At 42.4% G+C, this 17,885-nt stretch overlaps 1 protein-coding gene across 1 annotated transcript in view; it reads right to left on the bottom strand.

Moving 5' to 3' along the window:
* LOC129815066 (cadherin-4-like) overlaps nucleotides 1-17,885 on the bottom strand; it is a 237,993-nt gene that overhangs the window by 143,920 nt on the left and 76,188 nt on the right. The gene's annotated exons all lie outside the window — the stretch shown is intronic.

Raw genomic sequence — 17,885 nt, 5'->3', positions numbered from 1 at the left:
GAAGGGCTTGCAGACGATAACGGATTACTGTCCCAGTATGTATTCCCAACATGTTTCAAGCTGACCGCCATTGTCCCTGTTCCCAAAAACTCCAGGGTAACCTGCCTAAATGGCTATCACCCTGTAGGACTCACATCTGTAATTTTGAAGTGCTCATTCCTGACACCCTGGACTCCAATTCCGATACCACCAACAGATCCACAGATGACGCAATCTCAATTGCACTTCACAGTGCCCTCTCCCACCTGAACAAGAGAGGGAAAAATGTGAGAATGCAGTTCATAGACAACAGCTCAGCGTTCAACACCATAGTCCCCTGCAAGCTCATCACGAAGCTTGTGCTGACGACACGACGGTGGTAGGCCTGATCACCGACGGCGATGAGACAGCCTACAGGGAGGAGGTCAGAGATAAACACCTCTCTGGGAAGAAGAAGGGCGGGGGTGTATGCTTCATGATTAATGACTCACAGTGTAATCATAACAACATACAGGAACTCAAGTCCTTCTGCTCACCCGACTTAGAATTCCTTACAATCAAATGCCGGCAATATTATCTGCCAAGAGAATTCTCATTGGTTATCGTCACAGCTGTTTCTATACCTCCTCAAGCAGACACCACGATGGCCCTCATGGAACTTCACTGGACTCTATGTAAACTGGAAACCATATATCCTGAGGCTGCATTTATTGTAGCTGGTGATTTTAACGAAGCAAATTTGAGGACACGGCTACCTAATTTCTATCAGCATATTGATTGCAGCACTCGCGTGGGCAATACACTCGGTCACTGCTACTCTTTGTCCCCATGTGCAGTTGAGAACCATAGTCTGGCTTTTTATGCAGCAAAGCACCCCCACAACATGATACTGCCATGGTGTTCTTCGGCTTGCAAGCATCCCTCTTTTTCCTCCAAACATAACGATGGTCATTATGACCAAACAGTTCTATTTCTGTTTCATCAGACCAGAGGACATTTTTCCAAAAAGTACGATCTTTGTCCCCATGTGCAGTTGCAAACCGTAGTCTGGCTTTTTTATGGCGGTTTTGGAGCAGTGGCTTCTTCCTTGCTGAGCGGCCTTTCAGGTTATGTCAATATAGGACTCGTTTTACTGTGGATATAGATACATTTGTACCTGTTTCCTCCAGCATCTTCACAAGGTCATTTGCTGTTCTAGGATTGATTTGCACTTTTCGCACCAAAGTACGTTCATCTCTAGGAGACAGAACGCGTCTCCTTCCTGAGTGGTATGAAGGCTGCGTGGTCCCATGGTGTTTATACTTGCGTACTATTGTTTGTACAGATGAACGTTTTGGAAATTTGGAAATTGCTCCCAAGGATGAACCAGACTTGTGGAGGTCTATATCGTTTTTTCTGAGGTCTTGGATAATTTCCCCCCCCCCCCCTCCCCCATGATGTCAAGCTAAGAAGCAGTGAGTTGGAAGGTAGGCCTTGAAATACATCCACAGGTACACCTCCAATTGACTCAAATGATGTCAATTGGCCTATCAGAAACTTTTAAAGCCATGACATAATTTTCTGGAATCTTCCAAGCTGTTTAAAGGCACAGTCAACTCAGTGTATGTAAACTTCTGACCCACTGGAATTGTGATACATTGAATTATCTGTGAAATAATCTGTCTGTAAACAATTGTTGGAAAAATGACTTGTGTCATGCACAAAGTAGATGTCCTAACCGACTTGCCAAAACTATAGTTTGTTAACAAGAAATTTGTGGAGTGGTTGAAAAACGAGTTTTAATGACTCCAACCTAAGTGTATGTAAACTTCCAACTTCAACTGTAGCTTCATTCTTGTGTATTTTATTCCTTTTGTGTTACTATTTTTATTTTGTATTATTATTTTTTAGCTCTGAATCATTGGGAAGTCTACACCTGTTGTATACAGCACATGACCAAAACATTTTTATTTTAATTTTATTTGAGCATCCAGGCAGCACTTCTCCAAAATTAGCTTAATCTTCATTTGGTTCATTAAGTAGCGGGGTGCATGTGTAGAGATGGAGGATGAAGGCAATCAATAAGAGCATAAGGCTCAGGAGGCTGGAGACTGAGAAGAGGGCCCTTTTTAAAGCCTTGATCCAATAAGGGAGATGTCAGTAATGTTCAGAGATGACAGGATGTGAAATATTCAATGTTCCGCATTAATTACCTCCCACCGGGGCACAGGGAGCATTTTTTTGTTTTCCAGAGGGTGAAATGAGGAGAGGGTGCAGCGGAGGGGGTAGGGCCAGGGTCGCTATGGGGTCTGGGTTCATTGGGTGGATTGCTAGGCAGAAATTGACTCAGAACTCAAAGTGACATGTGGATGAATTGGTGTGTGTGAGAGTGAGAGGAGAGTATGTGTGTGTGTGTGTGTGTGTGTGTGTGTGTGTGTGTGTGTGTGTGTGTGTGTGTGTGTGTGTGTGTGTGTGTGTGTGTGTGTGTGTGTGTGTGTGTGTGTGTGTGTGTGTGTGGACAGACAATGGCTGTTTTGAGAGGCGAATGACCAGGAGCTCAGCAATTAAGTGTCTCAATTGCACTGATTGAGGATGACAGGAGAGCACAGTACCCACACATTACAGAGACGACACTTTGTTGCATTTACTGGGTTTATAAATTGGATCTGATAAGCAATTAATCGTCTAATTGGCCGTTGGAGAGCCTGTCGTTTCCCCTGGAGTCTCTCTCGCTACGGTCGGCGGACAATTGGAGAACACTGCCGATAAGACACCGATAGTGCTGGGTCATTGAAAAAACATCACAAAACTATTCCGTACAGAAAAGTAACCAATAGGCTGAGTTTGAGACGATGAGAAGAGCCACGTTGTTATTAGACATCAAAGTTAAAACTCTAAACTAAAGGGAATAGGGATTAACACAGAGGAGGGGAATACACACTCACCCTTGTAAACAGGAACAGAACGATGGTATTAGGGTGAACACGTTAACAAAGAAAGGAAGTATGCATCATATTCTTTGTCTCTGTTCTCTTACAATCCTTTCTTCCTCTCTCACTCAAATCAGATGGAGACTGAGAAATGTCTCTGGGGAAGCCATACAACACGGTGTTTGATCTGAGCATGCTGTGTTTGGTTCCTATCTACCTCCGCTGCAGCTGAGCTGTCAGTCAATCACAACATAAATGTGGAGATAATCAAATGAGCTTCCTTTGGTTTGCAGTGAACCGTCCGACACATAAGGAACATGATGGATGGATCAGAACAGCACACAGGCCGAGGGGGACTGAGCCATGCGTTCACTGGGAGTGATTCTTGATGGAATTGACCCTGTAATAACCTCACCTCCCTCTTTCTCTCCTTTTATTCTCTCCATTCCCATGCCGCACACCCAAGAACAGGGCTTTTGTGAAAAGAGGTCCGTTCTGTACACCAGACTGCCGCAGCTGCAATGTTTGCCTTGCCTCTGTACTGTATTTCAATGAGTCAGCAGAATTCAGAATGTAGCAATTCATTATTAATCTGGTCCCAGGCGCGAATCCAACGGGGCAAAATGCTTCCCTCTCGTTCACGGTGGCACCATCAGGAAATCACTCTCTCTTTAATTATCTATGTAGAGCCCCCACACAGGTGATCTCCACTCCTGCTGGTCCACCTACACAGTGTCTGGCTAGCTTTGTGCTGTTGGTAGGTAAGGGGGGAACTGGTAGGTAGGTAGGTAGGCTTAAATCAGTGGGACTTTGGGTGGGACTGAAGATAATTAAGATCAACGTCTAGCAACGTTGAATTTCCAAACACACAGTATACAGTGCAAATATATACACACACACACAGATTGGCTGGAAGTAGTGTGGATGTGTAGTGTGCGTTACTGTGCTATAATGTCTTAATGGACATACTGTAGTTGTCCAAGAAAACAGCATCCCCTGTCTTATCACATAAGAGGAAATGTGAATCCTCCCATAGATTGAAATCCAAAATGTCTATTTCATATCGCTCAAACCTGCTGTAGAAAGGAAGATTGAGATGACCCTCATGATGTGCAGAACAATTTCCCTGCCGCCTCTGTCTGCTAAAAAATAGGACAACCAGCCAGGGAACACCATGTCCATGACAACCATCGCTCTTGGGACAGAGGGGCAGTAATTTAGTCATAAGTAAACCCACACCCTCACCACCACCACCACCACCACTACTACCCCTACTACCACACGCAACAGTTTCCCGTGTGTTTCAAGAATGGTCCACCACCCAAAGGACATCCAGCCAACTTGACCCAACTGTGGGAAGCATTGGAGTCAACATGGGCCAGCATCTCTGTGGAATGCTTTCGACACCTTGTAGAGTCCATGAGACCGGACGACTTGAGGCTGTTCTGAGTAGAGATTTTTTTTGCTAGCTTAGTTAGCTTCTCCAAGTCAAAACAGGTACTACGTAAACATATTGGATGATAAATAACCCAGCTATGGAAGCGATTAGTCTACCATAACGCTAGTCGGCTTGGTAGGTTGCTGTCCCTCTTCTCTGCCTCCCTCCTCCCTGTGTCACTCACTCACACTAGCCTACAAACACAGCACAGCCTCTGCTAGAGCGTCACCTCTCTCTACCTCCTCTCCTTCGTGTTATATCAACTCTGGTTAATAAAATAGCTTAAAAATTGACTTTTCTGCTGCTTCCCTCACTAGGATCGGATTGGACTGGGTCTGGATCCGACCATGTCTATACAGAGCGGGTCTAGTTGTACTCGGGTATGTTTGGAACGGGTCTCTCTCTCTATATATAAAAAATGCAAAAACTATGTACAGTTGAAGTCAGAAGTTTACATACACCTTAGCCAAATACATTTAAACTCAGTTTCACAATTCCTGACATTTAATCCCAGTAAAAATTCCCTGTCTTAGGTCAGTTAGCATCACCACTTTATTTTAAGAATGTGAAATGTCAGAATAATAGTAGAGAGAATTATTTATTTCAGCTTTTATTTCTTTCATCACATTACCAGTGGGTGAGAAGTGTACATACACTCAATTAGTATTTGGTAGCATTACCTTTAAAATTGTTTAACTTGGGTCAAACATTTCAGGTAGCCTTCCACAAGCTTCCCACAATAAGTACCTCCTGACAGATCTGGTGTACTGAGTCAGGTTTTAGGCCTCCTTGCTCGCACACGCCGTTTCAGTTCTGCCCACACATTTTCTGGGATTGAGGTCAGGGCTTTGTAAAGGCCACTCCAATAGCTAGACTTTGTTGTCCTTAAGCCATTTTGCCACAACTTTGGAAGTATGATTTGGGTCAGTCCATTTGTAAGACCCATTTGCGACCATTTGCGACTTCCTGACTGATGTCTTGAGATGTTGCTTCAATATATCCACATAATTTCAAATTCCTCTTGGTGACATCTATTTTGTGAAGTGCACCAGTCCCTCCTGCAGCAAAGCACCCCCACAACATGATGCTGCCACCCCCGTGCTTCACGGTTGGGATGGTGTTCTTCGGCTTGCAAGCCTCCCCCTTTTTCCTCCAAACATGACGATGGTCAATATGGCCAAACAGTTCTATTTCTGTTTCATCAGACCAGAGGACATTTCTCCAAAAAGTACGATCTTTGTCCCCATGTGCAGTTGCAAACTGTAGTCTGGCTTTTTTTATGGCGGTTTTGGAGCAGTGGCTTCTTCCTTGCTGAGCGGCCTTTCAGTTTATGTTGATATAGGACTCGTTTTACAGTGGATATAGATACTTTTGTACCTGTTTCCTCCAGCATCTTCACAAGGTCATTTGCTGCTGTTCTGGGATTGATTTGCACTTTTCGCACCAAAGTACGTTCATCTCTAGGAGACAGAACGCGTCACCTTTCTGAGGTATGAACGCTGCGTGGTCCCATGGTGTTTATACTTGCGTACTATTGTTTTTTACAGGTGAACGTGGTACCTTCAGGCGTTTGGAAATTGCTCCCAAGGATGAACCAGACTTGTGGAGGTCTACAATTTTTTGGCTGATTTCTTTTGAATTTCCCATGATGTCAAGCAAAGAGGCAGTGAGTTGGAAGGTAGGCCTTGAAATACATCCACAGGTACACCTTCAATTGACTCAAATTATGTCAATTAGCCTATCAGAAGCTTCTAAACCCATGACATAATTTTCTGGAATTTTCCAAGCTGTTTAAAGGCACAGTCAACTTACTATTTGCAAACTTCTGACCCACTGGAATTGTGATACAGTGAATTATAAGTGAAATAATCTGTCTGTAAACAATTGTTGGGAAAATTACTTGTGTCATGCACAAAGTAGATGTCCTAACCGACTTGCCAAAACTATAGTTTGTTAACAAGAAATTTGTGGAGTGGTTGAAAAACGAGTTTTAATGACTCCAACCTAAGTGTATGTAAACCTCCGACTTCAACTGTATATCGGGTCCAGATGGGAAAGCCCCAGGTCCATTTTGCAACGGGTCCCGCTTTTGTACCCATGAAGGCCTCTAGTTCTGAGGGCAAAAGGGGGTGCAACTCAATATTAGGAATGCGTTCCTAATGTTTTGTAAACTCAGTGTACATGAATGCACTGAGACATGGATGTCCAGAGTGAATTCCTTAAATGCTTGTTGGGTGTGTAATAACACAGTATGTCAGCTGATTATGTGGCACACCATACGGCAGGGATCATCAACTAGATTCAGCTCTGCGACAATTTATTTCTTGAGCGGATGGTCAGGGGGACGGAAAATAATTACAAGTCATTTGTAGACTGCAAATTGACCAACAGAATCCCAAAACAGATATATTTGACTAAAACAGAATAATTTAAAACCTTACATTTGTATACGATCATAGAAATGTACACTGTACACTAAACAAAAATATAAAGGCAACATGTAAAGTGTTGGTCCCATGTTAAATAAGCTGAAATAAGAGATCCCAGAAATGTTCCATACGCACAAAAATATAATTTCTCCAACTCTGTTTTAGAGAATTTGGCAGTACGTCCAACCGGCCTCACAACAGCAGACCAGGTGTAAACACGCCAGCCCAGGACCTCCACATCCAGCTTTTTCAACTGCGGGATCGTCTGAGACCAGCCACCCGGACAGCTGATGAAACTGTGGGTTTGCACAACCAAAGAATTCCCGCACAAACTGTTCTTCACAGATAAATCCCGGTTTTAATTGTACCAGGCAGATGGAAGACAGCTTGTTCAGCGTTATGAACAGAGTGCGAACAGAGTGCCCCATGGTGGCGGTGTGGTTATGGTATGGGCAGGCATAAGCTATGGACAACAACTGTATTTTATCGATGGCAATTGAATACACAGAGATACCGTGACGAGATCCTGAGGCCCATTGTCGTGTCATTTATCCACCGCCATCACCATGATAATGCACGGCCTCATGTCGCAAGGATCTGTAAACAATTCCTGGAAGCTGGAAATGTCCCAGTTCTTCCATGGCCTGCATACTCACCAGACATGTCACCCATTGAGCATGTTTGTGATTCTCTGGATCAACGTGTACGACAGCGTGTTCCAGTTCCCACCAATATCCAGCAACTTCGCACAGCCATTGAAGATCAGTGGGACAACATTCCACAGGCCACAATCAACAGGCGGATCAACTCTATGCGAAGGAGACGTGTTGCGCTGAAAATGGTGTTCACACCAGATACTGACTGGTTTTCTGATCCATGACTCTACCTTTTTTTAAAGGTATCTGTGACCAACTGATGCACATCTGTATTCCTAGTTATGTGAAATCTTTAGATTAGTTTATTTAAATTGACTGATTTCCTTATATGAACTGTAGCTCAGTAGAATCTTTGAAATTGTTGCGTTTATATTTTTGTTCAGTATATATATTTTTCGGGGAAACTTGGGGAAGGGGGGGGGGGGGGCAAATAACATCACCTCCAGTTGGTGAACTCTGCCATAAGAGAGATGTAAGGGATTCCATCTGGCATTGACACTATCAACACGACTCCCTCGTGCATCACAAAGTCAAACAGCTTCACTTTATTACCCCCCCCCCCCAAAAAAATCTCCCTTTAAACCCGTCGTTGATCCAGAGAAGCCTGCCTGAGCACCACCAAGTGCTTTTCCTCCCTTTGTCACTCTCTCTCTCTTTCACGCTCTTTTCTTTTTTCCCCTTCTCCCAGACATCTGAGTCAACAATCAATGCCATTTCATTCCAGTGAAGGAACAAATGGAATTCCAGCTGAGAGAGCGTAGCAGCGGTGAACAAAGCCTTTCTGTGACGCTGCTCGCTCTCTGTCCTACAACAGGGACAAAGTGTGAGCATCAGAGAGAATGCATGGTCCTCTGGGCCCCTGCCACCTCCACACACACGCACACACCCCCGGCAGGTGAAACATGGCAGGTAAAATACATGCAAATACTACTTTATTAGCTTTTTATGCATGTGGCGTATACTGTGACATTTCAACATGTCTGAATAGCATTGAGTATTGGAATCCCAGTTCCCAGTATTTCTCTTTCAAGCTATTTTCTGAATCAATTTGTGTAATCATTTTAAATGAGCTAATGCTGTCTGTTTTCCACAACAACCACCATGAGCACTGTAACTACGAGCACCATAGAACCACCAGCTACTGCTAATGTGCAATGTAAGCCATATTACTCAATACATACTACTACTAGTAGTACTACTACTACTGTTAATTCTTATATACTACTACTACTAGTAGTACTACTACTACTGTTAAATCGTATATACTACTACTAGTAATACTACTACTACTGTTAATTCTTATATACTACTAGTGAGAAGTAGGCTAGTATAATATTCTTGATGGGTATAACGTACTTAAGCATGCATTTGTGACATTTAGATCAAGCGAAGAAGACATTAATGTAATGCGATGGACGTTTTCAATTGACGAAACAGGTGATTATTGTCTGTGTTATGGCTGTGCTTCTGCATTGACCCACACTGTTTCTCTAATGACCACTACTAGCTGCTGACGTTGATGTTGTTTTTCCCACTCTGTCATTGGACGGTCATTGCCGTTGCTAGGACTTCAGAATTGAAAAATACATGAATGTGTAGCGAGCTACCTCTCAGCTTCACAGCACATAGAGAAGTGTTTCATTAAAATCTGATAGGGATGTGCCAGTGAGGAAGGAAACTAAATGGAAAGAATATATCAGCTCTCTCAAAAATAGGGCCACTAAGAGGAAAAATGTAGTGCACTGTACATAATGTGGTATACATAAGGAATGTTGAATATAGAAAGGGTTTGCTGCACCACTATATAGAGTATGGTACACATGTATAGTGTTTTGAATGAGTACTGCTATCTTACCTGGACAGCTTTACCCACCATACATACACTGGTCCGTCATATGTAGCATTGTTGGAAAGGTGACAACTGTACGCCAAAGAAGATTTGTTTTGTCTAGTTTTCCAATTCATACATATTGCCATGAAACATGAATGGAAATACATTGGACCCACCAACTACCCAGTGGCTGATCAAAGCAGCCCTGTAGGACTGTGCTGCAACCACCCCTCCCAACTCGCCCACCCCTGGCCTCGCTAGCTGCCAGCTGCATGTGTTCGCCTCAGGCATAGCCCTGCCTAGCCGTCTGACCAGCTGTGGCCTCCCCCCTAGGCAAGGGAGATGTATGGAAAGAGAGAGAGAAGGAGAAACAGAGAAACAGAAAGAGAGACACGCACACGACTGACCAATAGACAATCTATTTTCCCACATTCTTACGGATGTTCTTTGTCCATATTCCATGTCTGTCCTTGAGAATGTGAAATTAATAGATTGGTAAGATTAACATGGCCACACACACACACACACACACACAAACACAGTTATGGTGTGTGCTATATTGGCATAGTGGAGGTTAGAAGATGCCCGATATAACTGAATAGGCACAGCAAGCCCAGCTAGGCTCTGCAGATTTCCTAATGAATGCACTGACATTTCTTTTAATCGCCCCGACCCATTGTTAGATTTTGTCAGACACAGCGGGAGGTTGGAGGGAAGGAGGAAAAAAGAAGTGTGGTCATAACTAATGAAAAACATAAATCGCTAGAGTACAACAGATTGTGCACAAGATGGCAGAAATAATCGTGTCCTCCCGGGGGAATGGAGCTCTGTGTAGAACACCACTCTCTATGCCCAGCCAACATTAACACGCATTACACGACCAAACAATTACACCATCAAGGTGATAACGCGCTGCTCTTTTCCTTAACCATTTGTTTATTGGAATTCATTTCTATTGATTTCTTATAACACAATGTCTGACATATGCAGATTCAGCCTCAATGCAAAACAACATTGAAACTCTTCATGATACAGTAATAGTGCAGAAACGCACAGAACCACAGTCATTGTGCACTGCGTTCTCTAAACAGTCATTGTGCACGGCGTTCTCTAAACAGTCATTGTGCACTGCGTTCTCTAAACAGTCATTGTGCACTGCGTTTTCTGAACAGTCATTGTGCACTGCACTGCGTTCTCTAAACAGTTATTGTGCACTGCACTGCGTTCTCTAAACAGTTATTGTGCACTGCACTGCGTTCTCTAAACAGTCATTGTGCACTGCACTGCGTTCTCTAAACAGTTATTGTGCACTGCACTGCGTTCTCTAAACAGTCATTGTGCACTGCACTGCGTTCTCTAAACAGTTATTGTGCACTGCACTGCGTTCTCTAAACAGTTATTGTGCACTGCACTGCGTTCTCTAAACAGTTATTGTGCACTGCACTGCGTTCTCTAAACAGTTATTGTGCACTGCACTGCGTTCTCTAAACAGTTATTGTGCACTGCACTGCGTTCTCTAAACAGTCATTGTGCACTGCACTGCGTTCTCTAAACAGTTATTGTGCACTGCACTGCGTTCTCTAAACAGTCATTAAGGCACTGGGTTCCATTTTCTACCACTTAAGATAGAGAGACTTATTGGCATTCTAATTAATGAGAGAATTTAATGATATTTGCATAATATATTACAATGGTGGAGGACTAATCTGTTACTTGATTTATATTAATTACATTCGGCAAGTTGATTAAATCACTATCATTTTGTGGTTTCACTAAAAGCAATCAACAAGGGAAATGTTGAATTACATTTACTTTAACAAAATTGACATATTATATTGGCAATGCATTATGCCGACTTCAGAGGAATACATTGCCCTTGAGGTCAGACAGGACCCGAGGCAGACATTACTGCGACTGAACAATTCTGAATTAGACATTTCTAGTTTCTGTATTCTTCAAATGCATTCTTCTACATTTCTTGAGGGGATAATGTATCTTAGAAGATACGAGAGACACCATACAAGTTATTTTATGTACAACAAATCATTATGCATTCTTGCATAAATGCGCTGAACGTTGTTTTTTCGTGTTCGGTCACACATATTTATGCTATGACACTGAAATGTGTAAGCCGCTTTGTATCCACACTTCAGTGTCAGATATGAAAACACAAACACACAGCATTGTGTGCTGCCTGAAGGCTGGATTTACAGAGCTCTCGCTGTCTGTCTGTTTCTCACACACACACACACACACACACGAGAAAGGGATGGGCTCATGTGTGACGTCTCCAAACAAAGTGACACATTCTTCATAGGCATTTTAATATGCAACGATGGAAACAAGCTCAAGGAAAAATGGCTCTAACGTGACGTCTGTACTGATTACATTACCAGTTCCTAAACTGCATATTCCACTGCAACTCCTTTCTCTCCTAGAATGTTTTAGTCTGTCAGTAGAATATCCCTACTATCTGAATGAGTACTTGAAAGTCCCCTAAAATGACCCTAACTATCCTACCCTTCTCAATGCAAACAATCTCTTAATAACTCAATTGCTTTTTTATGCTCAGTATTGAGCCCAAAGATCTCCTTGCCAAACCCCCAGCCCTCCACGGCTCTGTAATAGACAGTGGAGCTGAAATTAAGGGAGATGGATTTTCTCTCAATCCGCTTAAGACATCAGACGCTGAGTGAGTTTGTTTCATTTTTTTAAAGAAGCATTTTAATACAGCTCCTTTCATGTGTGAGTGCCTTCCCACTGTTAAAGACCTGAGTCAAGAGACCACAGTTAGGCTTAGACGTCATTGGAGAACGACAGCGACTCACTCAGTCATCAGGACTAAATGGTTCTCTGCTCTCTGAGTCTACATCACAGTAGATCACAACCAGAGGGTATAGTACAGTCTCTCTCATGGTGCTAGCTGGTAGACTAGAATAGCACATATTTGAGTAGTGTGGGTTATGTTGGTTAAGTGCATCAAACAGCAGAAATCTATAAACGCAACATGTAAAGTGTTGGTTCCATGTTTCATGACCTGAAATAAAAGATGCCAGAAATTGTTCATATGCACAAAAAGCTCTCAAATTTTGTTTACAAATTTGTTTGCATCCATGTAAACCAATTAGTGAGCATTTCTCCATTGCCAAAATAATCCATCCACCTGACAGGTGTGGCATATCAAGAAGCTGATTGTGCTCCCTAGTGGCGCAGCGGTCTAAAGCACTGGATCTCAGTGCTAGACGTATCATTACAGATCCTGGTTTGATTCCAGGCTGTATCACAACTGGCTGTGATTTGGAGTCCCATAGGGCGACGCGCAATTGGCCCAGCGTAGTTCGGGTTGCAGTCAGTCTCTCCTCAACTATTAGCCAAGAGAGACTGGCGTGCATAGTATGATTACAATTAAGAACTAGGTATTGACACCTTAACTAGGTATTTCCTTGCAGCACTGGACCACAGGACTGGACCATAATCAAGATTAGACTAAACTAGAGCCTGCAGAACTTGCTTTTTGGAGTGGTGTCAAAAAAGCAGACCATCTCTTTATTTCGGGCTAGACCTCTCCCCATCTTTACAACCATTGAATCTATATGTTTTGACTATGACAGTTTACAATCTAAGGAAATGCCAAGTAATTTAGTCTCCTCAATATGTTCAACAGCCACACCATTCATTACCAGATTCAGCTGAGGTCTAGCACTTAAGGAATGATTTGTACCGAATACAATGTTCTTAGTTTTAGAGATGTTCCATCCATTCCAAAACAGATTGCAACTCTTTGTTAAGAGTTTCGGTGACTTCATTAGCTGTGGATGCCTATGCGTATATGGTTGAATTATCAGCATACACGGACACACATGCTTTGTTTAATGCCAGTGGCAGGTCATAGGTAAAACTAGAAAAGAGTAGAGGGCCTAGAGAGCTGCCCTGCAGTACACCACACTTTACATGTTTGTTATTAGAGAAGCTTCCATTAAAAGAAAACTCTGAGTTCTATTAGATATATAGCTCTGAATCCACGATTTGGCAGAGTTTGAAAAGCCATGGCACATAAGTTTTTTCAACAACAGTTTATCACTGAAATGTAACAGTACAGCTCCCACAATCTTCTTATTATCAATGTCTTTCAACCAATCATCAGTCATTTGTGTCAGTGCAGGTACATGTTGAGTGCCCTTCTCTATAAGTATACTGAAAGTCTGTTAATTTGTTTACAGAGAAATAGCATTGTATTTGCTCAAACACAATTGTTTCCAACAGTTTGCTAAGAGCTGGCAGCAAGCTTATAGGTCTGCTGTTAGAACCAGTAAAGGCTGCTTTACCACTCTTGGGTAGCGGATTTACTTGCTTCCCTCCAGTCCTGAGGACAAAGACTTTCCTCTAGGCTCAGATTAAAAATGACAGATAGGAGTGGCTATAGAGTCAGCTACCATCCTCAGTAGCTTTCCATCTAAGTTGTCAATGCCAGGAGATTTGTTATTATTGATCGATAACAATAATTTTCCCACCTCTCCCATACTAACTTTACAAAATTCAAACTTTCATTATTAGTTTTTTTATGTTGGAATACAATTGCTCACTGTTCGTTGTTGGCATTTCCTGCCTAAGTTAGCCCACTTTGCCAATGAAATAATCATGAAAATAATTGGCAACATCAAATGGTTTTGTGATGAATTAGCCATCTGATTCGATGAAAGATGGAGTTGAATTTGTCTTTCTGCCCATAATTTCATTTAAAGTACTCCAAAGTTTTTTCCATCATTCTTTATATCATTGATCTTGGCTTCATAATAAAGTATCTTATTCTTTTTGCTGAGTTTACTCACATAATTTCTCAATTTGCAGTAAGTAAGCCTGTCAGATGTGCAGCCAGACTTATTAGCAACTCCTTTTGCCCCATCTCTTTCAACCATACAATTTTTCAATTCCTCATCAATCCATGGAGCCTTAACAGTTCTAACAGTCAGGTTCTTAATTAACAGGTGCATGTTTATCAGTAATTGAAAGAAGCAATTTCATAAATTCATCAAGTGCAGCGTCTGGATGCTTCTCGTTAATCACATCAGACCAACAAATATTTTTAACATCGTCCACATAAGAGTCACAACAAAATATTTTGTATGATCTCTAATACACTACATTTCTCCAAAAAGTACGATATTTGTCCCCATGTACAAACCGTAGTCTGGATTTTTTATGACGGTTTTGGAGCTGTTGTTTCTTCCTTGCTGAGCGGCCTTTCAGGTTATGTCGATATAGCATAACCTACGTCGCTAGCTACCATGACATAGACCAAAGCCGGCGGGAGAACCGTTGAGGACAGTGGTGTCTCTCTATCACATGTGAAGGATCTTTCAAACAAAAAGAGACCTACATGCAGTTGTTACCAGAACAATAAAATAGCTTCAAGTGTTTTTTCCAAATACTTGTGGATTCTACTAATAAAAGAATGGACGACCTGACCCGATACTTTGTCATGGTAGCTAGCAACGTAGGTTACGCTGTTACTCCTCGCAGTTCCAGACAGGGCAGGTCACGGGGAAAATTGAAAACAACAAACAGCAGGGATCTAGACAGCCACAAACCTGGGCTGCGTTCAAGAAAACCCTGCTAGCTTAATATGCAGCTAGCTGTGACGCCAAATAGCTCCTCAGACCCATCCTTGGTCGGCAGGATCACTGGAAAAAACTGTGGGATCGTGCATCGTGGGATCCAAACTAAGAAGCTAGCTAGCTACCAAGAATTTCCCAATACACTTTCAAACAGCAAACTATTTAAACAAACAAAACCGAGCTCTTCCTCGTTCAACGGGAAGTGATGTCTGTAGGAGGGATGCAATTGGCATTCTGACTGCAGGAATATCCACCAGAGCTGTTGGCAGAGAATTGAATGTTCATTTCTCTACCATAAGCCACCTCCAATGTCGTTTTAGAAAATTTGGCAGTAAGTCCAACCGGCCCACAACCGCATACCATGTGTAACCATGCCAGCCCAGGACCTCCACATCCGGATTTTTCACCTGCAGGATCGTCTGAGACCAGACACCTGGACAACTGATGATATGTTGGTTTGCACAACCAAAGAATTTCTGTACAAAACTGTCAGAAACCATCTCAGGGAAGCTCAACTGCGTGCCTGTCGTCCTCACCAGGGTCTTGACCTTACTGCAGTTTGGCATCGTAACCGACTTCAGTGGGCAAATGCTCACCTTCGATGGCCACTGGCACACTGGAGAAGTGTGCTCTTCATGGATGAATCCCAGTTTCAACTGTACTGGGCAGATGGATTCTACTTTACCAGGCAGATGGCAGAAAGCGTGTAAAGCGTTGTGTGGGCGAGCGGTTTTCTGATGTCAATGTTGTGAACAGAGTGCTTCATGATGGCAGTGGGATTATGGTTTGAGAAGGCATAAGCTACGGACAATGAACACAATTGCATTTTATAGATGACAATTTGAATGCACAGAGATATCATTGCAAGATCCTGAGGCCCATTCTTCCGCCGCCATCATCTCATGTTTCAGCATGACAATGCCCGGCCCCAAGATCTGTACACAATTCCTGGAAGCTGAAAATGTCACAGTTCTTCCATGGCCTGCATAGGCACCAGATATGTCACCCATTGAGCATGTTTGGGATGCTCTGGATCGACATTTATGATAGTGTGTTCCAGTTTTAGCCAACATCCAGCAACTTCACACAGCCATTGAAGAGGTGTGGGACACCATTCTACAGGCTACAATCAACAGCCTGATCAAACTCTATGTGAAGATGTGTCGCGCTGCATGAGGCAAATGGTGGTCACACCAGATACTGACTGATCCATGCCCATACTTTAAAAAAAAAGGTATCTGTGACCAACATATTGACTGATTTCCTTATGAACTGTAACTCAATAAAATCTTTGAAATTGTAATTCCATCGATGCTATAGACTCTGAAACTTCAGGATCCAAACTTGTCAATCTCCAACTGGTTGTTTAAAGGGAAAAGAGAGAGATAGTGGAAGCCCAGTTCAGACTAAAGTGAATGTTCAGTGTGTTATGTGGCGGACTTCCTCTGCTAGCCTGATAACAGGGCCTCTACCTACAATGGCACACTGAGGATGTCATTTGTGTCAACCCAACAGATTTTATTCGGATTCCCATCAGCCGTTGCCAATGGTGGCAGCTAGTCTTACTGCGGTCTGACGCATAACGAAAAAGGCATTACAGACAAAAGACTAAATGTTTTTCGAGAGGGTCAAGTCACGTAGTGTCCTCACAGGTCACAGGTCCTGCATCCTTCTCTCTGTTATCTCCAATGGCTTTCCTACTATAGTATACACCTCTATAGTGCATCACATCAGATGCAAGGAGCTACATGAGGTGGGTGTGAGAAGATCATAGCGCTACAGAAGGTGGTCAGTGCTACATCTAGAGAAAGCTGAAATATGGAGCATTTGGGTGATAGGAACAATGAAGATAAAGATTATTACCTGTTTTGAGGAGGTTATACAGCAGGACCGGAGAACATGGAAAGAAAAAGAGAGAAAACAATAATTAGAAAGTGAAATATAGATGAATCAATAGGACATTTTCTGTGTATAGGAAATAGACAAACACACACACACACCAGCTAGCACATAATGTTCTGAAAACTATATGTTTCTTAGAGCTTGATGAGATTGTGGTTGTGTTATTTGGTAATGTTCTAGGAATGTTTTACAACTGGTTTGATAAGGGAATGTTCTCAAATTGTTAGTTAGTCCAAAATAAGACAGCAGTGTTATTAAAAGTCTTATTGATACATTCAGTGAAAGTTAAGGAAGTTATTAAAAAAACTAAAAATAACCTATAACTTCTGTTCTCAGAGCATTAATAAAACTGCCCAAGGAACCAGATTAAAACGTTCTCAGAACCTCCCTGCAACCTAAAAAGAAACATTCCCAGAACACGCCAAATGTTCACTTCTGTTCTCAGAATATTTAAAAACGTTTAAGTTTTACTGGTCAGGAAATGGCTTCGTTTCCACAACCAATGTAAAAAAACAACCAATGTAAAAAAGAAAAAGAAAACATATCACAACTTCCAAGGAATTAAATGTGGTAACTGGGACAGTGATTTAAATCAGAGTATTTTTGCATGGATCTAAGGCTCAAGGGGTTTTTGGGTCTCTCCACCGGCTGGTTTAATTGACAGAGAGAGAATATCCCGTGTGCAGAGAATTAAAGCCTCTTTCATTGGAGTGCAGTCCATTACATCAATACGAGTGACACGGGGTGGGATCTCCAAGAGAGTGATATATACAGCCAAGACCTTTCAGTACTCCCCCAGCCTTCAATCAATCTGAGCGACATGAGTAAATAAAATGTATGGCTTAGCCATAGCATAGTGGACCATACTCAACATTGCCCAGCCAATGAGCATGCAACAAACAGAACACATGTGGAATAGAAGAGAGGTTGAATACATCTTACAACATTAACTCTCTTGAGAGAATGAAAGCACAGAACGGAAAAATGTATAGAACATAAAATAATGTAAGAATAGAGCAGATAATCACTCAAATAGATTGGAAATACTGTAAATGAAAAACGCCAATACCCCCGTCAACTGCTGCATGCTGAGGTAGGAAGTGTGCAGTGTAAGCATGTGATTGGC

Source organism: Salvelinus fontinalis, chromosome 18, assembly GCF_029448725.1.
Source record: "Salvelinus fontinalis isolate EN_2023a chromosome 18, ASM2944872v1, whole genome shotgun sequence".
In the NCBI taxonomy this organism is placed as follows: domain Eukaryota; kingdom Metazoa; phylum Chordata; class Actinopteri; order Salmoniformes; family Salmonidae; genus Salvelinus; species Salvelinus fontinalis.
The sequence above is the reverse complement of the archived record's forward strand: the minus strand, read 5'-3'. Positions and strand labels throughout refer to the sequence as shown.